This window comes from Tiliqua scincoides, chromosome 4, assembly GCF_035046505.1.
Source record: "Tiliqua scincoides isolate rTilSci1 chromosome 4, rTilSci1.hap2, whole genome shotgun sequence".
In the NCBI taxonomy this organism is placed as follows: domain Eukaryota; kingdom Metazoa; phylum Chordata; class Lepidosauria; order Squamata; family Scincidae; genus Tiliqua; species Tiliqua scincoides.
Genome location: NC_089824.1, coordinates 113,885,236 through 113,902,358, shown reverse-complemented (window position 1 = coordinate 113,902,358; position 17,123 = coordinate 113,885,236). Strand labels below are relative to the sequence as shown.

The 17,123-nt window shown below is 43.9% G+C and overlaps 1 long non-coding RNA gene across 1 annotated transcript; it reads right to left on the bottom strand.

The window, feature by feature from the left end:
* Nucleotides 1–564: 564 nt before the first annotated feature.
* Nucleotides 565–15,268, bottom strand: LOC136649119 (uncharacterized). The gene is made up of 4 exons (XR_010794367.1): nt 15,133–15,268; nt 12,988–13,072; nt 2,858–3,141; nt 565–841 (listed from the first exon to the last, which is right to left on the bottom strand). It is a non-coding gene; the product is annotated as an uncharacterized lncRNA (long non-coding RNA).
* Nucleotides 15,269–17,123: the final 1,855 nt, after the last annotated feature.

The window sequence follows — 17,123 nt, the reverse complement described above, 5'->3', positions numbered from 1 at the left end:
GGGCTCCATGCATTTTTTTCTTTCCGGTTTTTTGGCCATAATGTTTGAACGAAAGGAGTTATTTCAGTTCTGTTTCTTGCATTGAACTCCGCCAGACATTCCGCATCCAATGGTTTATGGCACAAGAGGGTAGCTCTGAAAGCCGTGAAGTTAGCATGTCCTCCCCCCAGGGCGCATCACCCCCACGGCACATCACCCGGTGCAGTCTGCACCCCCCGCATCCTCCTAGCAATGCCAGTGACTCCAGGCCAAGCCTGGAGAGTTGGCAACTTTAACTACATATTACAGTACATGGCACATGTGAGGTGGTTCCGATGTGCATGTGGTTGTTTTTTTTCAGTGGTGGCTTGGGGAGGGGTGATGAAATGGGGAAGAACCAGGAGAGAGGTGGAAGGGCTTCAGGATTTTGCCCCAACTACAAGTCTGATGGCACAGAGCACAATCCTAGCAAACTCCCCCTGTCAGCACCGTATTAACACATGGCTGGCCTCCCTTGGCTTTCAGGAATTTTGCCCCCCCCCCAACAGTTCAGGAAAGCAGCAAATTATCAAATAGAAAACAATATATAGTGAAAGGACATTTACTGATTATTATGGATTGATAAAGTATAACCACAGTATTCAAAGTGCACCAAAAACAATCTTGAAAGGTTTGAGGTGTAGGATGCTATTTTCATTAACAGCATGATATTGTCTTTTCAAAATCAAAACAAAATGAATTTTCATTTTCAGGGTTTTCATTCTTTTTTAAACGGCATGTAGTTGTCACTGAGCTTAGCGAAAGAGGAGCCAGGAGAGAAGGGGACAAAGATCAGTGCTGGCAGCTTTCTGCAGTCTCTTGGCTGGGACAAGCAGGGAAAATATTGTGTGTTGGCAAGTGGAAGAAAACAAATTAGATACAATCAGTAATTAGATCCTCTCCCCAGGAATCAAAATGAATCAACAGTCAGAGAGACTTGCAAGGAACAAGAGCTTACCGATCCCCAGCCATGATTAAAGCACCCTTCAATTAAAAACTTTTCTCGTAATCTGGTCAAACAAACTGATCACAAATGGGACTGAAATTGATTTTCCTCAGCACAGATGATTCCAGCTGCATCAGACCTAGACTGTTTAGCTTTTCATCTTTCATCATAGAGTGTAAATAGTTTTTCACATGTTTGAGGGCAAAGAAAGAATGCTCGCCAGAACAGTTTGTTACCAGAACGGAAAAACGTATATGTAGACATATAAACACATTGGGGAAGACGTCCTGCAAGCATTTCAAACATCTGTAAGCTAACTGAAGGCTTAGCGTTATCAGTACCAGCGTTATCATCTTCTTTTCCACACTTACCTGCATGATCTAGGCCTACACCCAATTCACGCATGTGCTCTTGGAAATGAACTATTTTCCTCAGGGAAGTTACTGGCAAGATCATTTTGGTAAATGTTTACTAACTTCTTAGCTGCTATCTTCATCAGAATTTGAACAAGGCAACTTGCTGGGAAAACCAAACTTGCTAGAGATAGCATCGTATGCTTCAAGCCTCTTTTCAAGGGTGGCTTAAAGCTGATCTATAACGGACAGAAACACTCTTATTTTAAAGCCCTCTTTCCCTAAAAACCCTGTGGTTTCCCCAGAACCATCATGTAGTTGGATTCTGATGTTTCTCTTTCGTTTCTCTGTAGTTGGATTGACCCACATTTGTCTTTCCCATTTCTTCAAAATCACTGAAGCTGTCTCTCAAGTTAGAAACGTACGAATTCAATGATCTCAGCAGTTTAATGGTCTCATTGAGGTCTATATCTGTACTTTGCAACTTTAAACTAGTCTTATGAAACCTTTCCATGACGTAAGACCAAACCACCAGTAGAATGCCATTCTCCAAACCTTGAAAGAATACCTTTTGCTTCTTGCTGTTTTGCTTATTTCTTCCATATTCTCTGCAAATAGTTCCAGGGCTTCTATGACCTTTTCATATGAAAGGTTGAGTGCCTAAAGCTGAAATCCTAACCAACTTTCCCGCACTGGCATAGCTGTGCTAATGGGACACATGTTGCATCCTGCAGTAGGGCTGAAGTCAAGGAGCCTCCTCAAAGTAAGGGAATGTTTGTTCCCTTACCTTGGAGCTGCATTGTCCTTATGTTGGTGCTGGAAAGTGGGTTAGGATTGCGCCCTTAGTTGCATCAGCATGAGAAGACCACCATGTATGTTTAACAAAAGGTAAACCATTAAGGACATCAGCTAAAACTGCCCATTGCCGAGTGGATGCACTGAAGAAGCAGTAGACATTTTCCATCAATTCTAAGAATTCAGACACTGCAGAAATGTTGTCAACAGTAGACTGGCCCACCAGAGTCAGGGAATGTGCAAAACATGAAATATAATCAGCAAGCAAATTCCTGAATCTTGTTTATAGGCCTGTGTATTTGCCATTCATGTTTGAGACGTTATCATATGATTGGTCCTGCAGTCACCCAAGTCAATGGTGTGGTTTTCCAAAAAGCAAAATATACTTTTTGCAAGCTCTGCAGTGCCATGGCCCTATCTCGATGAACTGAACAAACCTTTCAACCAGGTCACTTCCCATAACATAACGTAATATAAAACATAATTTGTCCATGTGACTTATGTCTGGGGTAGAGTCAAGAGAAATGGAGAAATATTTGGCTTTGTTTATTTCCTTAATAACAGTGTTCAATACCTTATTTCCCATAATACCTATGAGCTGGTCACATGTTGAGGAAGATAGGTAAGAAACCGAACCTTTCTCTTTATTACTGTACTTCTCAATATGAGTGGCTAGAAAGGAGTCAAACTAGGACAGCAAGTCCAATGTCCCCAAAAAGTTACTGTTGGTTGGCAACCCACTCACCTGGTCTTTTCCCCTAAATGCCAATCCACGCTCAGCTAGAAACTTGATGCTGGCAACAACTCACTGAAAGACACAGCTCTTGCATAGGCTTGTTCAGCTTGGCATTGCTTAGCCAGAAGAGTATTTACATGGCCAGATTCCTTTGCTCTGTGGATAAAGGTGATAGTAGCTTCTCTGTGGGCCTCAGTGGTATCACTGGGGTTCACATCACCGGTGAGGGAGGCCAGCACGTCACGCCCTTCCATGCAGTGGGTGGGGCAACACCATTGGTTTTTTGGCTGTACCTTTTGATAGAACACAGATATTTCAACGTGGTTTGTTTCATTGTGTTATGCATGAAATTACACATTGCTTGTTATATTATTATTATTATTATTATTATTATTATTATTATATAATAATAATAATAATAATAATAATAATAATAATAATAATAATAATAATAATAATAATAATAATAATAATAATTGTTTACACACAGAGACACACACATGATGGTATTATTCCTACAAACTGTGATTTTAATAATTTTGGTCACTAGTGATGTCACCCCCCCCAAGGGTGTCAACTTACTAACACCTTATTGCAGCAGTTCTCAAACTTTTAGCACTGGGATGCTAAAATGACAATGTGTCCAGGACCCACCAGAAGTGATGTCATGGCCGGAGGTGACATCATCAAGCAAATTAAAATAAATAATTATAAATAATTAAATTAAAATAAAATAAATAAATAAGGGAAAATCAACGCTGTTCCACCAAATGAATTTTCTTGGTAGCCTGCCTGCAATACCCCCCCCCCCAATCAGTAAGATTTTCAGCCCTTCCCAGTGCCCAATTCAATTTAACATCTAACAGACCACTATCAGGACCCACCTGATTTTGCAAGTCTAAAAAAGAAAAAAATTCACCTTACCAGTTCAAGCCTCTGTTTTAGTCTTCTTATTTGGGGAGCCTTCTGGAGTATTTGTTGAGCTCCAGTTCCATCAAATTGGGACCATTCTGGTGACCTCACATTCCCCTTTGCCTGACCTGACCAGAGCCAAGGCACATTTGCTTACTTGCAGATACAGGCCTACTTGCAAGTAAATGCTAGTTTTGCTTTCCATAAGTCTTTAATACATTCATCAGCCTGGAGGAAGGGACTTCCTTCTTGGGTGTTTTTTTTGGGCTGCATTCATTGGATCAGGATCATTCTGGTGTCATTGGATTCCTCTCAGCCTGCCCCTTCCAATGGAGTATGGCTAGTTTGCCTACTTGCAAGTAAATGCACAATAGGGCTCAGCTTCTCTTTCCATAGGGCTCCATGCATTTTTGTTTTACAGTTTTTTGGCCATAACTTTTGATAGAGAGGAGATATTTCACTCTGATTTTTTTCATTGCATTCCAATGTAAATTCCATATCTGACAGTATATAGCATGATGGCATTATTCCTAAAAACCGCAATTTTACCGTGTAATCCTCCCAGTGCGCATCACCCCCTGTGTACATCACCCAGTGCGGCCTGCACCCCTGCACTTCCCAAGTGAGGTGGGCCTTACTGGTTTCATGTGTTGATATTTGTTGTGCTGCATTTTTGCAATCAAAATAACCATTTGCCGCAAAGGCATTGTTATCTGATGAAAACGGTTTACATTGAAAACAAATGCCTTGCCTTTGCTTGGTGAGTAGCATAGCCAGTTTCTTTTTTTCATCTCTCCATTTGGTAGGTAACAGTAAAACATGGAGTTGCAAAAATACCACTTTTGTTGGACTGAGTTTATGTAGGTAACATTTTCATTGCAGCACTCATTTCCTTCATTCATTGCAGCATGCTTTCCTAAACCAGTAATCCTGAATCCCCTCAGTTACAGTTGCCACAACCCAAGATCACATTCCATGGCATAGTCACAAGGAGGATCTACTGGTGGGCATGTATCCTGACTAGGTGGGCTGGTGTCAGGTGGATTGTGTCTTTCAATTTCGACCACTGGTTCTGGTTCATGAACAGCTTCGCCTTTGTGCAAAGAGCATTTGTCAGTTAGATCAGTGTCCACCTCTGTGTCAAGTTCACAGGCAGACCCTTGGGAAACAGAGCTTACACCATCATTTGCACTTTCAGTATTTATATGGACACCAATACCCAACTGAAATAAGGTCTGCTGACATGCCAACAGGGTATACGCTCCATCCTGTGGTGGTGGGGCAGTCACAGAGTCCTCCTCAAGGTAAAGGAACTTTTGTTCCCTTACCTCAGGGTAAGCCCATTCTTCCCCAATCGGTCTCCTCAGATCTATGCCAACATAAGCCTGAGAGGATCCCAGTGTAATTCATTGCCAGTGGGATTCACCCTACCCTTCCCAATCCACTTCCCATTGCCCCTCGCCCCCTCTCATTCCTCCCACCACCTGCCCCCCACAGTGGCTTACCTGCACTCCCATGGCAGCAAGTTGCTGACACTGCCACAGTTGGCGACAATGGAACCTCTGTTCTGCAGTTGTTAGGACTGGGCCGTCACACACACACAGATTGTGTCTCCCAAGGCAAAAATGGGCACAGTGCTAGAGATCTGAGACTTTTCCTGATGATAAAGTTACATTTGGAGTGTATGCAATTATCCTTGAATCACAACAATCTCTGGGTACAAGGGTAGTTCAAGATAAAATACGGCAGAGTGGGGTCAGTACATGAAAACAAGTTTCTGTAAGAGCAAAAAAACAGGAAGAGGCTGGACTGTAATGTCCTCCATCCCAGCCTGCCCATCCCAGGCTTTGTGGCAAGCAGGGAGACAGTGGTCCCAGTTCAGGGGTGGATCCTGTGTTTGTGGGGGCCATGAGCACTACCAACTCCAGAGCCCAGGTCAACCAGGTGGGTAGACCTGGGCTCTGGGTTGAATTTGATGGCCTTTGTGACCAAGGTTTACTGGGTGGGTAGACCTGGGCTCCCATTCCAGCCAATCTCGTCAGTGCCCGCCCAGTGGGCATTCCCCTGGTGCCCAATTTTGCTCCCCAGCCTTGCCTGCTGACAGTTTGGGGGGGGTGCACACCCATGGCCCCCCCCCCTTGGATCTGCCCCTGCCCCAGCTTCTCCTTTGTGTCCAGTGATCATCAAGCTTCTCAGGACAAGAGGGAGACAATTTTCAGTTTCTTACATTTTCAGAGCCAGGGCTGGTCATTATTCATCCCTAGTATGATTGATGATGATGATAAGGGAAAACCAATGAGTGTAAGAAAGATTTATAGTCAAGCTTGTTTCCAAATTTCCCCAGTCAGGGGATGTCAAATGCAGAAGAAATATGGTTTTTCTATCATCTGTAAACTCTTCCAAGCTTCCATACAATAGTGGAACAAACTTATTTCACTGCAGAATAAACTGGAAGAGATTGAATTCACTTAGAATATCTATTTCTTAATTTATATTTTAAAATATACAAAAGAACAGATATGCTGGAAGTGAAGAGTGTGTAACTCTACCTCGAAAGGAACTTGGAATCTTGCACATCACTTTAAGCTTTGCTTTTTTAGCTAAGCCACACACTTCCTGTTTTCTAACATGCAAATGACGTTGCTTCTATCCAAACCCTGTCCATGTGGTCACGGGACTAGCTTGGACGGCCATGCCTAGAGCGCAGCACTAGTGCAGCACATGGCTGCACATCTGCAGGTATGTTACTGCCCACTCAGCACAGGACCTCTGGAATCTTTCTTTTGGAGCTCCTGGGGTATAAATCAAGCAGCAGGGAAGGTTGGAAGCATGACAAATATTTTGGCTGGACTATCTCCTACTTTTAAACCCAAGGAAGAAAAAAAGGGGTGAGGAGGGGGAATACTAAACTAAGCAGACTTTGAGTGGAAAAGGCAGATGGAATTTTAATGTTCTTGGAAACTGGCCCTCGACAGTTCAGACAGAGGAAGGCCAAGGATTCTCCAGTGGGGAATCACTCCTGCTCCTCAAAATAGCAAGGAGCCCTGAAATCAGTCAGGTGCATTGTTCAACCATCTTGTGTACAATTCCAAGCAGACATGGAAACCACAAAACAAATCAGAGTGGTTTCTTTGGAACGGGGGAAGGTAGAGTGGTGATTTCTTGCTGGATTACTGCTCTCAAGGGATATTGTGAAGGGTCAAGCAAGGGGAGATGATTGGCTCCAGCTTTATGGAGAGGCCCCAGGTTATTTGGTCTTTATTTAAGTTGGTTATTTAAGAAGGGGGTCATATCCTCTTCCTCTGCCTTCAACTTTCATATGTTGTGCCTTCAACTTCAACTTTGTGCCTGTACACACAAAAAGCTCTGTAAAGAAGACCAAACAAACACAGAGGGCAGAGGCAGTGGGTCCCATCCTGACTCATTTAGAAGTCACCTGATGAGAGTGGGTGTCTGCAGAAACTACATGGGGCAACTGTGTTCATACATTAGCTAAGCCAGAATGTAAAATTCAAACAACTTACAACTGTATTTTGATTGTGACTTGTTACTCTAGTTCTTTCTGAGGAGATCAACATTCCTCACATTAGCATGTCAAGGAGAAAACTAGCCTGAAGTCTTCTGCACAACATGACAAGTTACTCCCCCACCCATATTTTGGAGAATTCATTATGTGGCCCCCTCCCCCATTGTCTGACATTGGACACATGTGGAACAAGCTGGCTTCCAAAAGGGCTTCTGCTGCATGAATCATATCCATACCATTTCCCAGCTGATCAAGCAATGCTAAGAGTACAAGATGCTACTTATGCTGACATTTGTGGACTACAAAAAGGCCTTCAACCTGATAGAAGTTAACACTGTCCTCAACTCTCTCCTGCACACCAGAGTGGACCCGTCGTACATTAACATCCTAGAACAATGCAACACTGACTCAACAACCATCCAATTGTCTGACCACAAGCTGCGCATCCCCATTGAAAAAGGAGTCCGACAGGGCAACACCATCTCCCCGAAGCTCTTCATCTCAGTCCTTCAGCATGCCTTGAGCCAACTTGATTAGAACCATAAGGGTCTTCTGATCAATGGAAAGAAGTTCTCAAACCTACAGTTTGTAGATGACGTCATGCTTACCAGCAACAATGTTGGAGTTGGTGCAACTCCGTTTGCTGTCCCGAGGGGCAGGATGCTGTCCAGAAGGGGTTAAGCTATGGCCCAGTGACTCTGACCTTTCTACCTGTTCTCTCTGTGATCCTTGTGGAGTGTGGCCCTAACCCTTTATCCTTCCCTTCTCCTCTGAGCACATCCCCTTTTTCCTGTGACCACCGACCTGTTAAGATACTGCATACCAGGGCTCTGATGCCCAGGCCATCTTGAGCACAAGGCATGCAGGGTGAGGCAGCTCCAGGGCCTTGCTATCTCTAAGTAATAGCTGAACCTCTGATCCTAATCAGATGCTGTAAATATAGACTCAATGGAACTATAAGTAAATAACTTCTTTTTGCAACTTTAACAAGCCATTGCCTCTTTGTCTTTTTTCATTGAATAGCAGTCAGCCAGGTGAGGGAGGTTCCCTGGGGTGATACCCAAAGGGGGGGTTTGCTGCTTAAGCTACTCTGCTTCTCCCCAAAGAGGAAACTATTTTTTAATTTCCTCCAACAAACAATACAAGGGAGATGAACGAGATGCTGAACAAGCTGAATAAAGTAGGCAAAGCTATCGGCTTGGAGATGAATATGAAGAAAACCCAGACAATGGCCAACCAATGGTGCAACAACAGCAACGTGCAACTCTGTGGTACCACCTTGGATAAAGTTGAGAGCGATATGTACTTGGGACATGAAGTGAACATGGCCAACGACCTAACAATTGAGATTGGGAGATGAAGGAAAGCTGCATGGACTGCCATGGGATCAATCCAAGAAGTTACCAGGCAGATACAGGATTCGCAGCTGAGAGCCCACCTGTTTGACTCCATAGTACTTCCGGCTTTTTGCTATGCCACAGAAACATGGGCCGATAACAAGACCATAGTTACCGCCATGCGAACTGGGCACTTGAAAGATGTCTCCTTGGGACAAACCGCTGAAAAAAATGGTAACATGGTCTCAGAAGTCAAGATCTCTGGCAAGAATCCAAGCTCTGTGACAAGCTCGAGTACATGGCTTCTGCAAAGCACAGATGGGCAGGACAGGTCATCCGCTGAACAGACGACAGATGGAGCACCAGAATCATGCATTGGATCCCATACCACGTCAAAGGAACCCCTGGCCAACCAGCTACTTGCTGGTCAGATACCTTTTCTAGGTCATTGAAACAACAGGGACTGCTGCACTGGACAACAGTCGCACTAGACCAAAAAACATGGAGCGAGTGTAGGCCACATTGGAAAGATTGCCAATGAAGATGGACCATCAATGTATGTATGTATGAAATGAGTTTGACACCCCTGACCTAGAGGCACAAAGTCGGAAAGGGAAGAGCTAGATCGAACAAGGTCAGAGCATGCTAATACAAAAGTTGGGTTAATAAATCATGTCGCTGTACCTTTTTAAAAAATGTGTTCTTGAATATACTGGCCTTCAACAGTTTCTGCTCTTACCTAAGGATGACCACATAAATGTTGCCAAACTATCTTTTGAGTGAAAGAGGTTCAGAAAATGGTTATATGGGGGGAGGGGCTGAGCCTGCCCAAGACCTCCTGGTGCCTGAGGTGCAATGATGTGCCAGCCTCTGCTTTTTCCATGGTTTAGCTCAGCACTCTTCTCCCCTCTTCTTCTCTGTTCCCTGCTTCAGTTGGCCTCATAGATAGGCTGGTCCTGAACAGGGAAGTGAGAGAGAAGGGGAGGAAACAAGAACAGAGGGACACAGGCAGATCAAATGTATAACGGTAAAAATATTAACAGTAATAGAGGCCCAGCAGAGGTGTATACCACAAAGGAAGAAGGGCTCGACTAAGTCCAAGAGGGTGCCTGCATGGCTAACGAGCCAAGTAAAGGGCAAGGAAGCTTCCTTCCATAAATGGAAGTCTTGTCCTAATGAGGGGAATAAAAAGGAACATAAACTGTGGCAAAAGAAATGTAAGAAGGTGATACCGGAGCCCAAGAGAGACTATGAGGAACGCATGGCCAGCAACATTAAGGGGAATAATAAAAGCTTCTTCAAATATGTTAGCAGCAGGAAACCCATTGGCCCTCTGGATGGTGAGCAGAGAAGCGGTTGGCCCTCTGGATGGTGAGGAAGGAAAGGGGAGATAAAAGGAGATGGCAGAGAAATTAAATGAGTTCTTTGCATCTGTCTTCATGGCAGAAGACCTCGGGCAGATACTGCCTGAACGGCCCCTCCTGACCAAGGAATTAAGTCGAATAGAGGTTAAAAGAGAAGATATTTCAGACCTAATTGATAAATTAAAGATCAATAAGTCACCAGGTCCTGATGGCATCTACCCAAGAGTTATTAACGAACTGAAGAATGAAGTTGTTGATCTCTTGACTAAAATATGCAACTTGTCCGTCAAAACAGCCACAGTGCCAGAGGATTGGAGGATAGCAAATGTCACACCGATTTTTAAAAAAGGAAGGAGGGAGGACCCAGGAAACTATAGGCCAGTCAGCCTAACATCTATACTGGGTAAGATGGTAGAATGCCTCATCAAAGATAGAATCTCAAAACACATCGACTAACAAGCCTTGCTGAGGGAGAATCAGTATGGCTTCTGTAAGGGAAAGAGGCTTCTTGCCTCACAAACCTTTTAGAATTCTTTAAAAATGTGGATGGCTGCGGGAGAACCCGTGGACATTATTTATCTGGACTTTCAGAAGGCATTCGACACAGTCCCCCACCAAAGGCTACTAAAAAAACTCCACAGTCAGGGAATTAGAGGGCAGGTCCTCTCATGGATTGAGAACTGGTTGAAGACCAGGAAACAGAGAGTGGGTGTCAATGGGCAATTTTCACAATGGAGAGAAGTAAAAAAACGGTGTGCCCCAAGGATCTGTCCTGGGACCGGTGCTCTTCAACCTCTTCATAAATGACCTGGAGACAGGGTTGAGGTGGCTAAGTTTGCAGACAACACCAAACTTTTCCAAGTGGTGAAGACCAGAAGTGATTGTGAGGAGCTCCAGAAGAATCTCTCCATACTGGCAGAATGAGCAGCAAAATGGCAGATGTGTTTCAATGTAAGTAAGTGTAAAGTCATGCACATTGGGGCAAAAAATCAAAACTTCACATATAGGCTAATGGGTTCTGAGCTGTCTGTGACAGATCAGGAGTGGGATCTTGGGATGGTGGTGGACAGCTTGATGAAAGTGTCAACTCTTGATGTGCAGTGGCAGTAAGGAAGGCCAACTCCATGCTTGGGATCATTAGAAAAGGTATTGAGAACAAAACAGCTAATATTATAATGCTATATATTTTATATATTATATATAGCATATAATATATATAATATATATTATATTTTATATATTGAGCAACTAAGATGATTACTGGGCTGGGGCACCTTCCTTATGAGGAAAGGCTATGGCATTTGGGCCTCTTCAGCCTAGAAAAGAGATGCCTGAGGGGGGACATGATTGAGACATACAAATTATGCAGGGGAAGGATATAGAGAGATGCTCTTTACAATCTCACATAACACTAGAACCAGGGGACATCCACTAAAATTGAGTGTTGAGAGAGTTAGGACAGACAAAAGAAAATATTTCTTTACTCAGCATGTGGTTGGTCTGTGGAACTCCTTGCCACAGGATGTGGTGATGTCATCTGGCCTAGATGCCTTTAAAAGGGGATTGGACAAATTTCTGTAGGAAAAATCCATTACGGGTTACAAGCCATGATGTGCATGTGCAACCTCCTGATTTTAGAAATGGGCTATGTCAGAATGCCAGATGCAAGGGAGGGCACCAGGATGAGGTCTCTTGTTATCTGGTGTGCTCCCTGGGGCATTTGGTGGGCCGCTGTGAGATACAGGAAGCTGGACTAGATGGGCCTATAGCCTGATTCAGTGGGGCTGTTCTTATGTTCTTATATATAAAATGAAAAATTGGCCTCCAGTTGCAGGTTGGAGTCAAAGATAAGGGGAGGGCCTTATCATTGCCTGTGCTGTTGGCCATGCGACAGCAGTCTAATCCTCTGCACTACTCTTTGGCTAGTCTTCACATAGCACATTTCCTGATGGTAGGCCACTGGTTCTTAAACTATATGGTCCAGGATCCACCAGTGGGTTGTGACCCAATTTTAGGTGGTTTGCGCATCAAGGGTCGAACAAGCTACTACCAGGGGGAGGGAGGAAGCACTGCTGCCGAAATCACCTTTATAGCCACACCTCTTGGCATTTATAAATCAAGTAGGGCCTCTAAAAGTTTGGGAACCACTGTGATAGGCAGTAGTGGCAGCAATGTGTTAGGGAAGAGCATTGATAGAATTCATCCCTCATTCTTCCCCCTTTGCTGTAGCGGCTTACTCTGACTATGATACCATTATACTTTGCTGCACGAGTAAAGCTACTGCTGTCACAGAAGGGTCAAAATTCTCTCAAGATAAACAGGTCTCCATTAAAGTGTATTTGCAGGGCTTTCCTGCCATAACTCCATAATGCTGCATTTTTAATTTTTATTAGAAGAAGGGGCGAACTGGAGGAAGGGAACTTATAGACACCAGTGACATCAGCATTTTTTGAACAAAGTTATTTCCATTTAAAACAGAGGATGACAACTGAAGAGTTTGCAATGGAAAGAAAAAAATCAGCTGGCACAATCAAGTCCTTACTAAGCCAGAAAAGAATTCTGGTTTTTAATTCCCCCCCCCCCCCAAAGATCATTATACTTCTAAATTAGACACACAGTAAATTCAAGGCAGGACATGACAGGTGCTGGCTCCAGCCTCCATTGTGTGCAGTTAATTAAAACCAGTAAGGACCAGAACTCAAATTACTTGGTCTGGAGACAGACAATAGTTTCAAAGAGAGTTGTAGGTGTCTGTAGTATGCAAACTAGTTTCTTTGTCCTGCTCTCATCTCTGGTAAAAGGCAGCCAGTGCTGAACTAGGGATAAGGTTGTGCACCTTGTGTGACTATGAATGGTCACATGAATAGAACTGACAGCGCAATCATATGTATTAATACTTGCAAGAATGTTGCACTGAATCCACTGATTTCATGCGACTTACATCCATGAAAGTTGTGTATAGGATTGTTGCCTGAATTGCCAAATGCTGCGTCCTCTTACCTGATGATGTGATATCCTCTGTTCCTCCCACTCTCCTCCCATCCATATTTCCTCTTCTTCTCTATTCTACTCTTCCTTTTTCAATCTAGAGTGGAAAAGGAGCAGTGGGGTCAAGTAGCCAGACTGACACAGTGCCCCTCACAGATCTGCTGCTTGAGGTGACCTCTTCAGTTTGCCTCATGAATAGGCCGGCCCTGCACCCTGCTGTCTCCCTGATACTACAAAAACAAAGTGGTAGTGGCGTCATCAAGCATTTGGCAGCAGTGGCGTAGCTAGCGAGGGTCGGGGGGCACAAATTAGCCAACATTGAGGAGGTTATGAGTAACCCCATCATACTATATACAGTTGGATGTGGAATTTCCTGCAGAATGCAATGCAAAAAACCAGGGTAAAATATCCCCTTTCCTTCAAAAGTTATGGCCAAAAAACCAGAAACAAAAAAATGCATGGAGCCCTATGGAAAGTGAAACCAAGCCATATCGTGTGTTTACTCATGAGTAGGCAAATGCGCCATAGTCTGTTGGAAAGGGCAGGTTGAGAGGAATCAAAGGACACCAGAATGGTTCCTATCCAGTGAAAGCAGCCCCCAAAAAACACCCAAGAAGGAAGTCCCTCCCTCTAAGCAGAGGCTTACGCTGGTAAGGTGAATTTTTGTTTTTAGACTTGCAAAGCCATGTGGTCCTGATAGTGTTATGCTTGAAATACAAAAACTTACACTGAACTGGGCACTGGAGAGGGCTGAAAATCTCAGTGATATTTGTGTGTGTGTGTGTGTGGGGGGGGGTGTTCTTGCAGTCAGGCTAGAGAGAAAATTAACTTGGAGGAACAGGGCTGGCTTCTCCTTATTTAATTATTTGTTTTCCTTTAATTTAATTATTTATAATTATTTATTTTATTGTGCTTGATGATGTCACTTCCAGCCATGACATCACTTCCAGTGGGTCCTGGACAGATTGTCATTCTAAAAAGTGGGTCCTGTGTTAAACGTTTGGGAACCACTGCCTTAACTCAAAACAGGTCAATTAGACATTCTGGGGTGGGGGGGGTGACACCCTAGTGACCAAAATTCTGGAAATAATTGTTTTTAGGAATAATACCATCATGCTTGTATATACCATTTGATGCAGAATTTCATCCATTGCTTATGGGGAAATATTTACTGCATTTATTTTCTGGCCATTATTATTATTCATTTCATGTCATGACTATTACGATCTCTCAGTCTCACCTACCTCACAGGGTTGTTGTGAGGACAAAATAGGGGAGGAACCATATACACCACGCTGAGCTGCTTAGAGGAAGGGTGGTATAAAAATGTGAATCAATCAATCAAATAATAATATAATAATTAATTAATTAATTAATAATTACATAAGTAATTAATTATGTTGTATGAGGTGACAAAAATTTATGGGCCCTGGGTGACAAACGACCTAGCTACGCCTCTGCTTGGCAGGCCCTTACATGCGGCTAGTGGTAAAAAAATGGCACAGGCCTGTAATAGGATGAACAAGTCAATCAAAACGTATTACATTCCAAAGGAAAATGGGGAACGTGGTGAGTGAGGCCCTGGCAAGCTAGGGACTGGTGGCAGTGGAAGAATGACCAGGTGAGTTGGCACCTAGGGGTCCTGCTTCAGATGAGACTGCCAAACTAACAAAACACAGGACAGGTAAGGCTGCAGTGGAGGGGGAATAGCCAACTTCACCGGCTTTCCAGATCACTCTTGTTTTCTGCTGAGGAACTCCAGTAACTGAGCTCCCATTGACAGGAGGCACAGTGAGGAAGATTACCCCCTTCTTGATCTTTCCCCTTCCTGGTGGCTGTATCTATCCTTTTCGGGGGCAGCTCTTAGCTCCCAGGATATACCCAAAGATGCTCTGGAAGCTCAAGTGTATGGGCAGTGCGCCTTCCTTCCCTCCACGTGGGTTACAGCAACCTCCCTGCATCTACACTGTGTTATCAAAATGTTCTCCTTAGGGACACAGTGTTGCTATGAAAAGTATATTCTGCCTGTGATGTCCATGCTCATCCCTGTTGACAAGAGGCCTTGCAGTTTTTTGTATTGCTACAAAAACCTGTTTGCCATTAATTCCAAAGAAACGAGCATTTGCATGATGAGAAACAAAGCCTCTGTCATCCTACCTTCAAAAGTTCTCAGAAACTTTTTCTGTTTTCAGTCCAACAAGCTAGCAGGAATCTACTGGCATGTAGAGCTGGAAGAAGCGGCTCCATCAAGTTCTAAACTGGTAGCCAGCAAATTATTTTCTTCAGCCTGTTCTTAAACACTTCAGGGCATATGGAACAAGAGCAGTGCAAAGACCCTGATTAAAGCAAGGCATTGTTTAGGAAATGTTTGCTGGATACCATAGCAGCAAGCTTGTTTGTCCCTGTCTAATGGATCCCAGGCATCTACAGCTAGCTCAGTGATGAATATATTTATTCACAAATATTTCTGCTGATTCCCAGTTTGAAATCTACAGTGTCAGGTATAAACATTCATCTTTCTTCCATTTTGTAGAGAGTTCTGGGCTGGAAGCAAAGCTGCACAACAAAATGATATAGTTAATGTATTGTGAATCAATTCAAGGAGCTGCTAGGCTTGCAATTATGCATTTCTCTGGGGGTACAACAACTGCTGTGCCATTGCATCATCAGTCTGCAATGTGATGCAATGAGATCAGCAAATCAACCCAAGCTGTTGCATGGCTGCCATGGCAGTTGCACACATCAACAAAATGATATAAGGCTCTTTTGATAGGGGCAGTGCTAAAACATGCGTAAGATGGGCACACGAGCGAAAAACATGTGGGTGAAGCAGTGTTTCTCAAACTGTGGGTTGGGACTCACTAGGTGGGTTGCAAGCAAATTTCAGATGGGTCCCCATTCATTTTAATATTCATAACCACCATCCAGTTATCTGGTCCTGCCTCCTGCACCCCACCCCACCCTCAGGAACGCCCACCGCCTGCCCTCCTCTCATCCCAAAACAATTCCTCCCCACCTTCCGCATGTCGCGTGACCGAGTTCAGATTTTGCAAACTTACCCCACTGGGCCTGAATCCAGTGCAGGGAGGCTGGCGTAACTCCTTGTGCTGACTTCCACGACTCCTGAGTTAGTGACGCCCCCGGGTCAGCGTAAGTGACTTGTGCTGGTCTAACCTGGGGGTTAGGATTGCGCCCTTAGGTAACTCCACTGGAGCAGTCTGACAGCCTTAGATTGTGAGGGGGGCATGTATACATTCACCAGTAAAAAGACATGGCGTAATACAGCTATCTTGGTGGCTTGGATTACCCATCAAATGTAAATATTGGGTCTTGTCGTATATGAAGAGCTGTCAGAAGCTCCAGACCCCTGCAGGGTCATCTCTGTTTGAGACTTTAGTCACTGGTAGTGAAATCACATTAAAGTCCCCAAGTGCTATTGGTGCAACCATCCAAGTTTCTTGCAGAAACACCACATTATGGCCTCTGAGCAGTGAGAAAAAGTCCATGTCTTGATGTTTTAAGGGCCAACCCGCCACATTCCATGATAGCACCTTATTTGTCGGCAGGAGGCTAAATCAGGTCATAGCAGTAAATGTCAGTCTGCACCCGAGGAACAAATCAGTGCATTATCCTCTAGTTGCGACACTGATTGCAGCCTTCCATTGGACTGCCCTGGATGGCAGTTGGTCAGCTGCAATATTGGGTCGCTACTAGATGGTGAGCTGAACTCTCACCAGAGCTATGCACAACTGCTTTACCCTGATTATACTGGACACAATTCCAGGGCGCAGAGTGGTCCTGTATGGAATCTTCTTCCATAACTTAATATAATTACTGTCTGATCGCATTGTGACACTCCCAGGCCAGTGCAAGGGACTTGCCCAAGTGCATTGTAGGATTGCACCCTTAAAGAAGGATTGGGATAGCAGCAGCAAATAAAAAATAAAAAAAATTAAGTAATAGAACTTTTTTCTGGATAGACAGTGTTATATACCGTTGGATGTGGAATTTCCAGCAGAATGCAATGCAAAAAACCAGAGTGAAATATCTCTTTTCTATCAAGTTATGGCCAAAAAACTGGAGAACAAAAAATACATGGAGCCCTATGGAAAGTGAAACTGAGCAGTATCGCATGTTTATTCATGAGC